Consider the following 13997-nt stretch of genomic DNA (forward strand, 5'->3'; position numbering starts at 1 on the left):
TGAAGGGTGGAAGCGATTATCTTCGTCCTTTTATGGCTGTCACCTCTAACAAAGCGAAAAAACGTTGTTCTTGTGAATGGGAAATCAAGTAAATTCTCCGAAGAGTTTAATAAATAGTCGATGTTTACACGCGGCCCAATGAACTACGAGGCGAGTAGAGCGGAGCATTCAAACGGCTTCGAGAGCGGAATGATTCTTTTGATGTTTCGAATCTTTGATGCTTCGATGCGTCGGACTCCCGCGTTCTCGCGAAATCAAAATTAACGGTAAATAAAAAAGATCTAGTTGCAAATAATCTAAAATCAATTTTATAATTTGTGTTAATAGAATTTTGTGTTACAATCGTAAAATTCTGATTGTTATAGTGTTTGCAAGCTGTTTGGTAAACCACTTAAAATGTATAAATTATTGTTAATAAAACTGTAATATAGTAACTGACCTCGAGTTAATTTTTGAAAATGTTTATATAAATGGAGCAGAATATTCTGTAAGGGTCTTAGCGTTTTGTTTGTTGGTGTTTTTCAAACTGTTTAGTATGTTACAAATTAAATGGTGCCACAAACATCACGACACATTACAAAGACAAATGGATCTTTAATTATATATTACTAATATAATGTACACAACAATTATTTTGCATAACACACACACACACACACACACACACACACACACACACACACACACACACACACACACACACACACACACACACACACAGGGATGAAAACTCGTTTTATCATTTTATAACAATTAATTTAATAGCAATCTTTTTCGTTTTTGATTAATAATAATAATTGCTATTATTTTAATTGCTAAATTTTGTAATTTCAAGTTGCATCAAATCATCACAATAAAGCATTCTGACTAATTAATATTTTTTGGGAGAAAGACTACGGAGGACAAGCGGTTTGTTGAACGAAAAAAAGGCGAGTGGACTAAATAGTTATAACATGGCGTCATCTGGCGGATAAATTGGGAAACGAAAGCAAGAAAAAGCAAACAAAGGGCATTTACTTTAACACCGAGGACGAACACTATTGGACGACTTTTAGAAAATCCCGCCCACTGTGCACTCTCATTCGTCCATTCAAGTGTCAATCCACCCGCCGGAAGTACGATTAACAGGACCCTCTGTGGCGCAAAAATGGAGGATAACATTAAAGATCTCAGCCGACCTCAGATGTATTTATTTGGTGAGCTGAAATAAAATCTCATGTTGCATAATCATATATGTGCGATTATCAGTATTATGCAATCACATGACCTCGTCTGCTGCAGTACTGCAGTGCAATAAAAGAGTTGTGGCTAATGCAGCTAGCCTCATGCATTGAGTTTACCTTTGTTTATAGCCTAATGTTGATGTGCTTTTTCATTCAAAGAAATACTACGGACGAGAGGAGTAGGGATATTTATTTCCCCCTTTGTTTGTTACGATCTCGTGCCTTTATAAAGAATGTTACAGAGTATGTGGATGTTGTTTGTAATAATGTTAATTTTAGGGGACAAAACATCCTTGTATACAATATTAATAAATATATACATATATATATTTTTAGTGATTTTGTGACTTCTTCCTACAGGTTGCTCACTGAAAGCTGATAAGAAAGAGCACAAAGTTGATTTGGATGATGATGAGGCTGAACATCAGCTGTCACTCAAAAGCGGTGAGGAAGATGAAATAACAAAATGTTATTAAAATTATTCATTTTACAGATATTCGGTCCTGCGTGAATAGTTTAAACAGTCCTACCTTGAAGATGAATGCAGAAGTTGATTCAGTCATGAGATGTTTGTCATTTCTATTCTATTCTTACCTAATCTATTAGATTTATCTTGTATATTCTGTAGCACTTAGTTAATGGTTTTGTTTTGTATAGTTCTATTCCATTCTATTCTGTTTCATATTTGATTTAAACTCATGTTAGCTGAAATGCGTGTGTAGTAAATTCTAAATGAAAACCTATTATTTTTAATTTTTTTTACTTTAAATTTCATAAAATTTTTAATGTCAAACGGTTCCGTTCTGTTCAGTTTAATCGTGGGTTCTATTCATTCTATCCAGTTTTTTTCATATTCTGTAACATTGTTTTCAGTTCTGTATTAGAAATATCGCGGTCAGTGTTCATCATAACTGTGCTAATGAACTATGATGAGTTGAATCGCTTTGATTGGCACAGAAACTCATTAACAAACCGCTTTCCTCTCTTCACATGTGTTCTCAGGTGTGTTTGGGAGCTGAGGCCGAGGATAAATTCCACACCGTGGAGATGGAGGGATTGACCTACGATGGCAAAACCACCAAAATCACTCTTGCTGTTCTGAAGCCATCCGTTCTGCCTTCTGTAAGTGTCCTAGTCTCCGTTTTTACAGAGTTGTGTGTGTCATGAACAGAAATGTGCAATGCTCAAATGTGTAGTAATAAATATATTTGTCCTGTATGAATCTACTAGGCTTTGGTTATTAATAGTTACAGCATCCTTGTCATGGTTTTCATTCATACTTACTATAGCGGTAGTAGACACTACCATCAGATCAGATTAGATGTTATATTGAATTTGACATAAATGAAAACCGAGGCTGTAGCACGCACTGTACAAAGTTTCTAGATCATGTAATCTTCACAACTTCCAAAGCTCTTTTATGGAGTTTTCTCTATTGAATGCTTTACGAAGGACGTTTTATCTTGATATAGTTTTTTTTTTTTAAACAACAGTAGTATCTATTAATGCATAATTACAAGTAACTAACCCTAAACTCTAACTTTATTGTAAGTACATACTGATAATTGATATTAATCTGTATTTAAGGTAAGACATCCAGGTAAACAATAGGGTACGTTTGAATGAACATGCATCACCATTAAAGCCTTGTTTCATTTTATTAGCTTGTTAGACCCAAATGTTTCCTAGAGGGGAATTTGATTTAAACAAATCTCTATGAACGCTGAGAAATAAAATGTAAGGTTTATTGTGTTTAAGTGTTAATGAAGAGGAGATTTTAGGCTCAGCGCAGGAGACAAAAAGTTACTTTTGAGAAAACCGCTTTTAAAAATATGTTGTAGTTGAAATCATCAGACGCAAATAAATTGAAATAAAATAATCACTTGAAGTGTATATTCTTGGCTCTCCTTCCACTAGTCTGAAAAAAAAAAAGCATGGTATGAGAAGCTAAATAAACAAAACTGACCAGCACATGAAGGGAAAAAAAAAGGGTTTTGTCTGTCTAAATTTAGAGATATTTTCAAGTAGTGTGGTAGAGATGAATACTGCAGATGACACTACAAGTTCACTCTGACTCGTTTTGTAAAATAAAAAGATTACTAGCAGCCAATTGTAATTATGCCCTCAATAACATCTTGAATATGGATTTATACTGTGTTGGGATGCCTTTTCTGGGTGTTTTTATGGTATTGAAGAATGTGTCTAATAAAAATTCCAGCTGTGCCGAGGCCGGTCAAGTCGTGATTGACAGATTGTTTTTGGAAGGGGCGGGCCATCGTTGCATCATCAGGACAGCAAGCACAAGCTCTCCATGACATCAGCACACGTTCGCCTCTGTTTTATATCAGCTATGGAAAATGTGAGCATTTCCAAAGAGCTCTGGGAGGAATCTGTGTTTTATGGCTCGGAGCGATCAGAACGCAGGGTTTGTGTTCTGATAGATACCGACTGCTGGTTTGATTAGTACAGCGGGTGGAGTTTTTAATCGTGGCAAACTCATCCTGACACTTGAGGTCATCTATTTTAGGTTACAGCTGCTGTTTTTTCCAAATCTGCAAGCCCTTTTTTTTGTGTGTTATTTCAACCCCGTCTGTAAGATCTTGGGTTTTATTCAGTTTATTCAATCCTAAAATTAGCAAACGCCCCGGGACATCTGACTCCAGTAATAATTGTACCGTAATTGCAAGGTTTTTGTCTCGATCGCTCGGGAGACAATCAACTCATCAGTCAGCGTTTGTGTTGAAACAGATCATCTGAGAAGATTTTGGACGTGAGGGATTGTTCGCCATTTAACATAATTACAACAGCTTCATAGCTGTCATTTAAAGCATTAAGCAGACCATCGCGCCCTCAGCTGTTTACATCTGGTTGCCATCGATGCAAGCGCCGTTGCCTGGCGCAGTGGAATGTTCATTCAGAATTTTTGGCCGTGGCTTGTATTTCGCGAGTTGCGCAATTGAGCTGATGTTTAGCTGAAGGCCTGTCTCAGATATACTGGCATGGCATGATCAGGACGGAGCCCAGTTGTGAAGTCTTTCTGAGAAACCAGTCTTGTTCGGATTTTGTGGTGGGAGTCGTTTATCATCAGATTTTACCACAAAATTGTCTGGTAATAAACACTAAGCAGCACGTTTGATATTCATTAATTTACCGACTGGTCAAAAATGTTTAGTGGTTTTGAAGGAAGTTTCAAACACCCATGCGATTTTTAAATGACAATTCACCCTTGCCCGTTAAACCTTGGAAAGATTAAAACAGCTTCACAAACAGGCATATTATTTCTGCATTTATTAAGTCATTCATGTTATCACATATATATAGTTCAGGTATAAAACTGATGTCTTTGTAGTGATCAAAGTATGCTGGCACTTCAGCTGTGTCGAATGCATTAAGTGACCGTTAAAAATGTGTTTGTTATTGAAGCGTTCATTGAAATCGAAAACATGTATTAAATAGTATATTTTAACTCATGTTGTAGTATTAAAAATGTTAGTAATTTATTAAATTTTATTAAACACTTTTAAATAGACTTTAGCAATAATATGTTGTCGCATTATTTTTTTAGTTGAGAATCATCTGTATTTTAGACTATAAAAAACCCCCAAACATTTATTTGAAATAGCGTTCATTTATTCATTTGAAGTACAATCCTTTATAACGTTAGACATTTCGGGTCCAGTCGCTTTTGAAGTCACCTTTATGTATCCTTGCTGAATAAGAGGAAATAGTTTCTTTCAATGTGGCAAATTCAAGATGTCTTATTTTCATCTAATCCTCTAAATTTTCTTTTTGTTCTCTAGCTAAGTCTGGGAGGTTTTGAGGTCACGCCTCCTGTGTCCTTTTCGCCTGCGGTCCGGAGGGGGCGGTCTACATCAGCGGTCAGCATTTTGTCAGTGAGTACCTTTTGCCTTTTCTCATTTGTTAGGACTGAACATACGACCAGTTTAGTACAACGATTTCCCAGGTGTGTCTTTTTGCCTCTTTTGTTTACTCTTCTCTTCTCTGATGAAACGATCCTCAACCTGTTGCGACGTCCTTGGGAGTAATCCAGCCCTCCGTAAAGGGCCCTTCACTCTCCACGCGGACTCTAAATGAATTAACCAGCACCATGTGATACCATTTTCTCCGATATAATCGCTTCCATATGTTTGCGCATGCTGTTCAGACACTCTCGGCATGTCAGTTCTGCTCTCCAGATATTAAACGAGCGCAGCGTTTAAGCCTCCACTTATATCTGTCAGATTGGTTTTTGTCACAAAATGTGGAAATGCTGGTTGCTTTGTTTTTATTTAAACCGAAGTTATTGATGTGTGGAGATCTCTGTGGTTCGCTCAGGCGTGAAGGAATCGGATGATGAGGATGAGGAAGAGGAGGAGAATAATACATCGCCAGTAAAGAGACCTTCCAATATGACCCTCACAAAGTTCCTCAGGTGATCTCTCACATCAACCCGCTCGACAAATAATGCTGTTTAAATACAATTCATTCAAAAATGGTTACTATATGACACAAACAAAAGCCCCTTAAGAGAAATGTATACTTGATGCAGTACAAAAAAAGCTTGATCTTATTGTTATGTTTTCAAGTTCAGTTTCTGTATGTTCTTAAATCAAGATGCAGTTACTTTAGAAGTAAAATGATTTAAGATACTTAGTCTTGTTTTCAAAAAAATGTTTATTAGGAGTTCATGCTTGGTTTGAACTTTTTAAGTAAAACGTTATTTCTACACCTGACTATTTTAAGCATAAACGCACTTAAAATGATGAATTGAGTGAGTTAACATTTCTGAATCGGAAAACAGGGCATAAAAATGTAAATGTATCTTGACTGAACAATGTTTAGATACTTGTGCTGGTAAAAAAAGATCAAAATAATAAGAAAGACATTTTTATGGTGTGTTATTATAGGCGATGCTTAAAAGGAAACCGTGAGGTTGCCCTGTTGGCTTTCGTGGAATCTCAATAAAGAGACACATTGTTCAATACACACTTAATCCTCTAGATAAGTGTCTGAGACAAGCAACAGCTTGTCATCGATGTGATACACAGGGAGTCTGTTTGAAATCTTTTGTCAGAGTGTTGAAATGATCCCTTAGTTCTTATTAAGGCAGAAAGCCACGAGAAGCTGTCATGCAGTGTTTCTACTTGGGTTCGGGTGTTGTAGTGATTTACCTGTGATAAAATCACCGTAATACGTATTTTTAGTGCCTTATTGCTTTTATAGGATAGCAGCAATGAGAAGATAAGACACAAATTAATGCATTATTAAATATAGAGTGATTGTACTCGTCTCCAGCACCTCACCAGTCACTTCCATTCAGATTTTACTGCTGGAATGCTCAGATTCGTAAAAATGCACTTTGTTCTTTTTCCAACGATCGTGTTCCATCATTTTAGAAAAAGCTGAAAATGGACTCAGATGAAGACGAGGATGAGGATAGTGACGATGATGATGACGACGACGATGATGATGATGAAGACGACGACGACGATGATGATGACGAGTGAGAACTCATGTTTGTTCAGTGTTGAAGGGAGAGGATCATTTATATTTGTATTTGTTTGACAAATGCTTTTTCTTTTTAGTGATGACGACAAAGAGGTAAAGGCTGTTGAAAAGAGCCCCGTCAAAACCCCTCAAAAAGTAAGTCTTGGTGATTCTTTCCAAGTATACAGTTAGAAAAGAGGAAATGCTGTGTACTACAGTGCCATTCAAGTTAGGGGTTGGTAAGGAAAGGAGTTTCATACGCTCACCAAAGCAGAATTTATTTTAAATCAAAAATACTAATAATATTGGGAAATTGTTAGTAATTTATTCAACGTTTTCTGTTTTAATACATTTCAAAATAATAGTAATTTATTCCTGATGCAAAGCAGATTTTCTGTCTTCAGTGTCACACGATGCTTTAGAAACCTTGAGAAACATTTCATATTGTTATCACAGAAACTATTTGCCTAACTTCGGTGTAGAATATTCATTTTTTAGAATTCTTTGAATTCAAAAGAACTGCATTTTTAATTTGCTAAAACCTTTTAAAAGTTTTTACTGTCACTTTGGATAAGTATTATACAGCCTTACTAAATAAAAATGTAAATTTACGCTGCCCCAAACTTAAACAAAACAGTTTTATGTGACATTGCTGAATGAAACCGAGTGACCAGCAGGTGCCAGTCTCTGCCTGAGATTTTGCATCACATATTCATCGCCACCTGTTATTATCCCATCAACATTAAGAGCACATTACATTCTCTCTGTCTCTTTGTAGAACACATATTCTTTCTCCTCATGTCACCTCAGTGACTTCTTATCTTTATTATGTCTTGTTTGCATCTTTTCTTCATTCGTCTGTGTTCATAGACTTCTCTCTGTCTGGATCGTAATGATCGCATGCACACCGGGGAAGATTCACAGACAGCCTGACTTCACCTCTATACCCATCACTCGCTTGTTTGGGGTCAGAAAGTGTATTATTGTATTCTTCAAGTATGTATTAAATTAATCAACGGTGACAAGACGTGTATGATGTTACGAAAACATTTACGTTTCCAAATGAATTAACAAATCGCGTTATTACATTTTCATCAATAATCTTGAAAAATGCATCATGGTTTCCATAAAAATATAAAGCAGTACAGATGCTTTTGACACTGATGATATAAAGAAATGCTTCATGGTTAAATCAGCATATTGGAATGATTTCTGAAGGATCATGTGACATTGATATTGCTGAAAATTCATCACAAGAGTAAATGACGCGTTAAATCATATTTAAAGAGAAAACTGTTATTTTAAATTGCAGTAATATTACCATCTCTACTGATTGAATAATTGGAGGTTTCTTTTAAAAAACAAGAAAAAAGAAACCCAAACAGACTCCAAACTTTTAACGGGTAGACAATTTATAATGTTGTTTATTTCCAGCTTGCATCAACACACCTGAATATATATATATATCAAGCAGTCCTAGAAAAGAGCTTGATTAGCTGCATCAGGTGTGTTTGATTAGGGTTGAGCTAAACTTACCCCAGGAGCAGGGTTGAAGACCTTTGATCTAAAATGTATGTAAATAAATGTCGTTAAATTAAAAGCGTAACTATTTATGCACCATTAAAACTCAGTGAAATAAACTGAAATTGACAAACTACAATAAAACCTAATAACCCTGCTGCGTTCGGAGGCGTGACAGTGTGTGTGTTTGTATGTCTGTTTAGAGATCAAAGCGGGTGCATACCTGCTCTGTGAGGACTGATTCCTGCCCTGAGGAGACGACAGACGAGCATTTCTGTCACACGCTCCACATCCTTCCCCCACCATCAATGCTTGCTTCTTTTCTCACAGCTTTTAATCTCTCATTCGCTCGCTCGCTCTTTAGCCATCTCGACATCTATTTACGACCTTTAACTTGTTTGTTCATTTAGCTGGAAATATTGTCTGTGAAGTCTGTTTATGACTGTCTGTTTATGACTGTCTGTTTATGACGTAACACATTAGGTCTTAGACTGAAAAAAATGAAAAGTTTAGTTTTCAAGTCAATTCTTTGAACAGCTTTTTTTTTTATTTACTCATCACCCAAGTCACTGAGTAAAGTCACATGTCTCTTTAATGTTGATGTAAAAAAAAATGTTTTGGGTACGTTAGTATTGTCTTGTTTGTAAGACAACTTTCAAAACATATAGAAAAAGGGCATAAATGGATGGATGAACATAGTCTAGGCCTCAAAACTAGACACAGTAATCTCAATACAATACATTTTAAAAATGAGCTCTTTACATCAGTGTACTAAATAATGAACAATAATTTTAAAACACAGAAAAAAGTCAGCAAACATCAAAACAATGCTCCTGTAACAATAACTGCATAATTTATTCTTGCTGCAATGCTTTAACATTTCAACAGCATGCAGTTCTTCGTTCAGACAACTTTGACTAGTTGGGACAACATTTGGGAGTAAATTTGCATTTTTATGTAAAGTTTAAATAAAATAGTTATAACCAACACTGATAAAGACTAATATTGTATATGTGTATGTATTGTATTTCTCACTCCCCCATCCATATGTCTTTTTCATCCTCTTTTACTCGTCTGTTTTCTTTCTGGGGTGTTTAGAGTTATAAAGCAGTGACGGTGTCCTGTAGTCCCATCAGGCCATGACTAGACAGGCTTTGCTATCTACAAATTACTGCTCTCTTTCATCACGGCTCTCTGACAGCCGACTGAAATAAACATCTGAGAACAGTATAGTGTTACATCACTGAAGAGCGAAGCCATCACAATCACTCAATTCACAAACATCATCCGCTGTTATGATTCTAACACTGAGCATGACAGGTGACTCTGTATTTGACATGCGTTAAATATTTTCTCTGCACATTTAAACCTGGGATTACCTCTTCTCTCTTTCTCTTTGTCCATTTTCCAGACCCCAGAGAAGAAGGGCGAGGTAAGCAGAACGGCTCAACAGACAAGAAAGCCGGGACATCAGGGAAGACCCAAACACAGGTAAGTTATGATTTATTACAAAAAAATGTACCCTGTAAAACGATTAATTGCATCAAAAATAAAAGTCTTTAAGTACTATGTATGTGCATGTATATATTATTTTTATATATTTCAGTGTATTTATTTGGAATATAAATGGTTTTAAAATAAATATAGGCATGGAAATATTTAAAAATGCATACTGTATGTGTGTGTGTGTGTGTATACAGAACACACACATATTATGCACAAACATTTTTCATGTTATCAGTTGCGATTTGACAGTGCAAAAATAATAATAAAAAGCTAGCAGCAGTTCAGAATTTCTTCAAAGAAATGATTACATTTATTTATTAGTAATGGTGTAATATTACGATACAGCCATTTTTAGCTGTTAAAATGGTTTTAATGTTAAATAACCATGCCTATATGTGGGTAATTAAGCCAACTTTTCCGCATGAAAATGTAAAACCTATTTTATCTCATTTGGTATTTGATGGATGCAAACCAAAAGATAAGATTATTCATAATAAATTAAGTCTGGCATTAGTGCAAAAACAGCTTCACGTTATGTAACACTTTGCTAACGAAAACACAAAGTTCTGATGTTCATTGAATGATTTTTCCCTGGTCAGACTGATCAGGTGCGCTTCAGGATAAGTTTATTGGGATCACGGCAAATTGTAGGAGCCGTCTGGGTTCAGGTTTTGGTATTCAGTCCACGTCCCAATCCCAAGCCGTGCCAACCAAAAAGCCAGAGTCTACCAGTGGATGCCAGAGGTAATTCTTACCAAACGTCCAGGTGCAGTTTAGGATGCCGACGACATGGCAGGCTCACAGAGAAACCACAGGATAATGAGACGGCCTGTCTTTGTTTCACGATCAGCCAACACCGCCAAAAGCAAATGTGAATTAGACCAGCGGTACCCCTAAAGATAAATGTGTGCAACGGCATTTAAAACTCCAGCTGTGATTAGCTGAAAACCGCCCATTCTTAGGAGGACAACGGCGATCCCGCCATTATTTCTGTATCTTTAAGTCAGTGCAACTTAATATACTTTTAATAATCAAGCGTTTTAGAGAAAAACATCTTGACATTCAAAGCTTTTCTTTTAGATCACGGAAAAAGGCCATTGCATTTTCCCAGGCAAGGGAAATGGTGAAGCGCTGTTAACTAGCTGCTGGTGGCAACAATCCCAAAACGCCCAATTTGAAGGTCATTTGTAGGTCTGCTTTAAAACAACAAACTACTCACAAAGCCACTGGCCTTCTGGCAGTGTGTGGGACTGATGTTAGAATCTCAAATGCATTCACCAGACTTTCTTTTAATCACATATTTTCCTTCTTTGACAGGTGCACATGCAGTTGTGTGGGTTGAATTTTCTTTGATGTAGTTTTTTCTTTCGCTGTAATTGAGGCGCTGAATCAGAAAGATACAGGAGTAGGAACAGCTACGCACAGGAAGAGTTCTTCAAAGACATCCAGAGAAATAACGGTCATCCACGTAAATCTGTGGAACTTGAGAGAGAAGTTGAGCGCACAAAATTGGTTTACTTACTAAAGATTTTTCTGCATTTATTTGTGTGTGTTTGTGTGCTTAGTTTTTCATTTTCTTTCTACACTCATACACAATAATGCTAAAGTAAAAGCCAATGTGTGATCGCTAAAACGTTTTTAAAGAAAAGCTGAAATATTACTATCATACTCTTCACTATGACATTTTAGGTTGTGCTCAGGTGGATCCCATTTTTTGGATCGTCTTTGAGATTTTTTACACACTGATTGGAGCAAATCTGTAGCAAATTCAATTGATTGGACCTGATTTGGAAAAACAATTTAGCTGTCTATATAAGTTCGAACAGCTGAAAATGAATATCGAGAGCAGAAATCAAGCCATAAGGTCAAAATAATTGTCTGCAAAAGCACAGACAGGATTGTGTTGAGGCACAAATCTGGTTGAGGCTGTTAGCATTAAAGGTTGCTTCCATCATTAATGGAAGAAGTTTGGAGTCAGCTACAGCTGTCAGTTCGTTCAGACTTGAGCCATCAGGGAAAAAGTACAAGAAAATCTCAATCTAGGAGCTGCAAAACTTGTCCCATCATAACCTAAAATACTTTAATTTTAAAAAGACAGGCTGTAATTGTTATCAAAGCAGTATTAACATTAACTAACTAAAAGCATGCAAATATTTGTTGTTACTTGAAACAAAATATCATAACTGAAATAAAGTAACCTTTTTGGAAAACTAGTTTGGCGCCATATTTTTCAGCACTCAAAATAACTCAAAATTAAACAAATAAATGTAAATTAATATGGATTTAAATCTAAAAATGTATTATACATTGTAGTTTTAGTACAAAAAAAGTTAATTCCCTATATAGTATAGACATGAAAAAATGTAACAAGTGAAAAATGTACATTTTATTTCAAATACAGTATATCAGAGACACTAAGATAGCAGTAAGGGCAGAGTTAAAAGTCTTAGTACTTATGCAGTGTGATATTTGGTGGATGTGATGTATTTTTTCTATACTGGTACTGCAGTTTCTGGATTTGATTCACGTTATTACGTGAGTGTTCTATGATTAACAAAGCCCATAACCTTATAAAGGACACGGCTTTGTCAACACGCTTTTAATGCTTTTTCTAATAAAATATTTTTATGATAATTTCATTACAGGCACTAAAACCTAACACTGACTTTGTTTAAAATGGAGGAAAAAATCTAATAAAGCAATTAAATTAGATGTCTGCTCTTAAGCTCTATTATAAAGTCTTTACCAGATTTAATATGGCCAAATATCCATCAGACTTTGCCTTTCACACATCAACGGGTTCACAAACCAGGTGACAATTACCTAAGTGGGCTAGTTTTTGCAGGTGACAAACAAAGCGAGACTAAACTTTCCTCACAATTGACAAGTCAAACCTCTGACCCTGGAACACACCCCTGCAGGACGGGTTTAAACCTTTGAGTGTGACGGTCTTGGCATTCAAACCCGAACCACATTTGCTGCATGAAAGCACCCACAGTAATGTGAGCATCCCCCTTAACAGTATCAAGAAGATTGAGTTCCCATCGTTCCGCTGCGATTCACTTGACCTAACAATGTAACAAAGATTCAGTAAGCGTGTTATTATGCAGTACCACGTGAGGGCACTGGTACCTACTCGTATAGAAACACCCGGGAGCTGTGTAACATGTGTGTTTGTGTACCCACATTTAGCTAATTCCATAATGGCCATGTTGTAATTTTAAGACATAGTTTTAAAACATGACTAGATTAGACAGTCAGTAAGACATCCTCGACTATTAGCAAGCTCTGGCACTTTTACACTTCTGCTTCCAGGTCAGGACACTCCCTACCGTCCTTCTCTACACCTTGTTTTCAGTGTGCAGCCATATACACCATTAGAAATCGTGACTTGGTGTTGGATGTCCCTTCAGAGCCATGAGGCAGCGAGCAAATTAACTCTGTCATTAGAGAGCATAGCAGGCAGCTGCGCGGTGCCTAACAACACATTCTCCCAGCAGAGAACTGTATATCTGTATGAATGCATGAGAAAAATAAGCACGACCGCACACCTGACATGCACAAGCAGTTGTGGAATGCTCTGCTGGAGCTTCCTGTGTTGCGTGCTTGAAACAAGTTTGGACCAATGGTATGAACTGTCACGATGCAGCCAAATCTGAATGGCATGCGCTGTCGTAAACTATACAAGAGTATTCATGCCTAAAAGGTCCAGTTAGTTTTATGTTAGTCAGCCTCCAGCTGCTGCAGTGCAAACAGAATTCTCATTGAGCATCTTAAAGGGATACTCCACCCCAGCACTTTGTCATTAAGTCACTGTCATTAGTCAAATGTCTCTGTCATCAGTGAATCACCTGTAACATTAAAGAAAACGTTATTTTGGAGAGTATCTGCTACACATATTACGCTCTTCTGAGATGTACAGATGGGCTAAATAGACATTAACAATGTATCTAATATTATCGAAACGACACAAAAAGCGTGTGGGTATCACGTTACTCATGCTTTCCAGGCCTTGACGATTGTTCTGTATTTTGGCAGTCAATGGGGCCAGTCGCAAGCCTCCTGGTTTTCATCAATGTATCTTAAATTGTATTTCGAGAAGATGAACTAAGCTTTTACTGGTTTACACCAACAACACGCAAGGTAAATGATTAATAATAACATTTTTTCATTTGGGTGAGTGTCCTTTACAAGTAAAGGCTTCCATAAAATGGCAAACTTTATTCTGATTGGCTGATTTCTGGGAGTTTATGCACATTT

The 13997-nt window shown here is 36.6% G+C and overlaps 1 pseudogene; it reads left to right on the forward strand.

Moving 5' to 3' along the window:
• The first annotated feature begins 1101 nt into the window (after positions 1-1101).
• Positions 1102-13997, forward strand: part of LOC122358221 — a 16767-nt pseudogene continuing 3871 nt past the window's right edge.

This window comes from Puntigrus tetrazona, chromosome 14, assembly GCF_018831695.1.
Source record: "Puntigrus tetrazona isolate hp1 chromosome 14, ASM1883169v1, whole genome shotgun sequence".
Taxonomy (NCBI): Eukaryota; Metazoa; Chordata; class Actinopteri; order Cypriniformes; family Cyprinidae; genus Puntigrus; species Puntigrus tetrazona.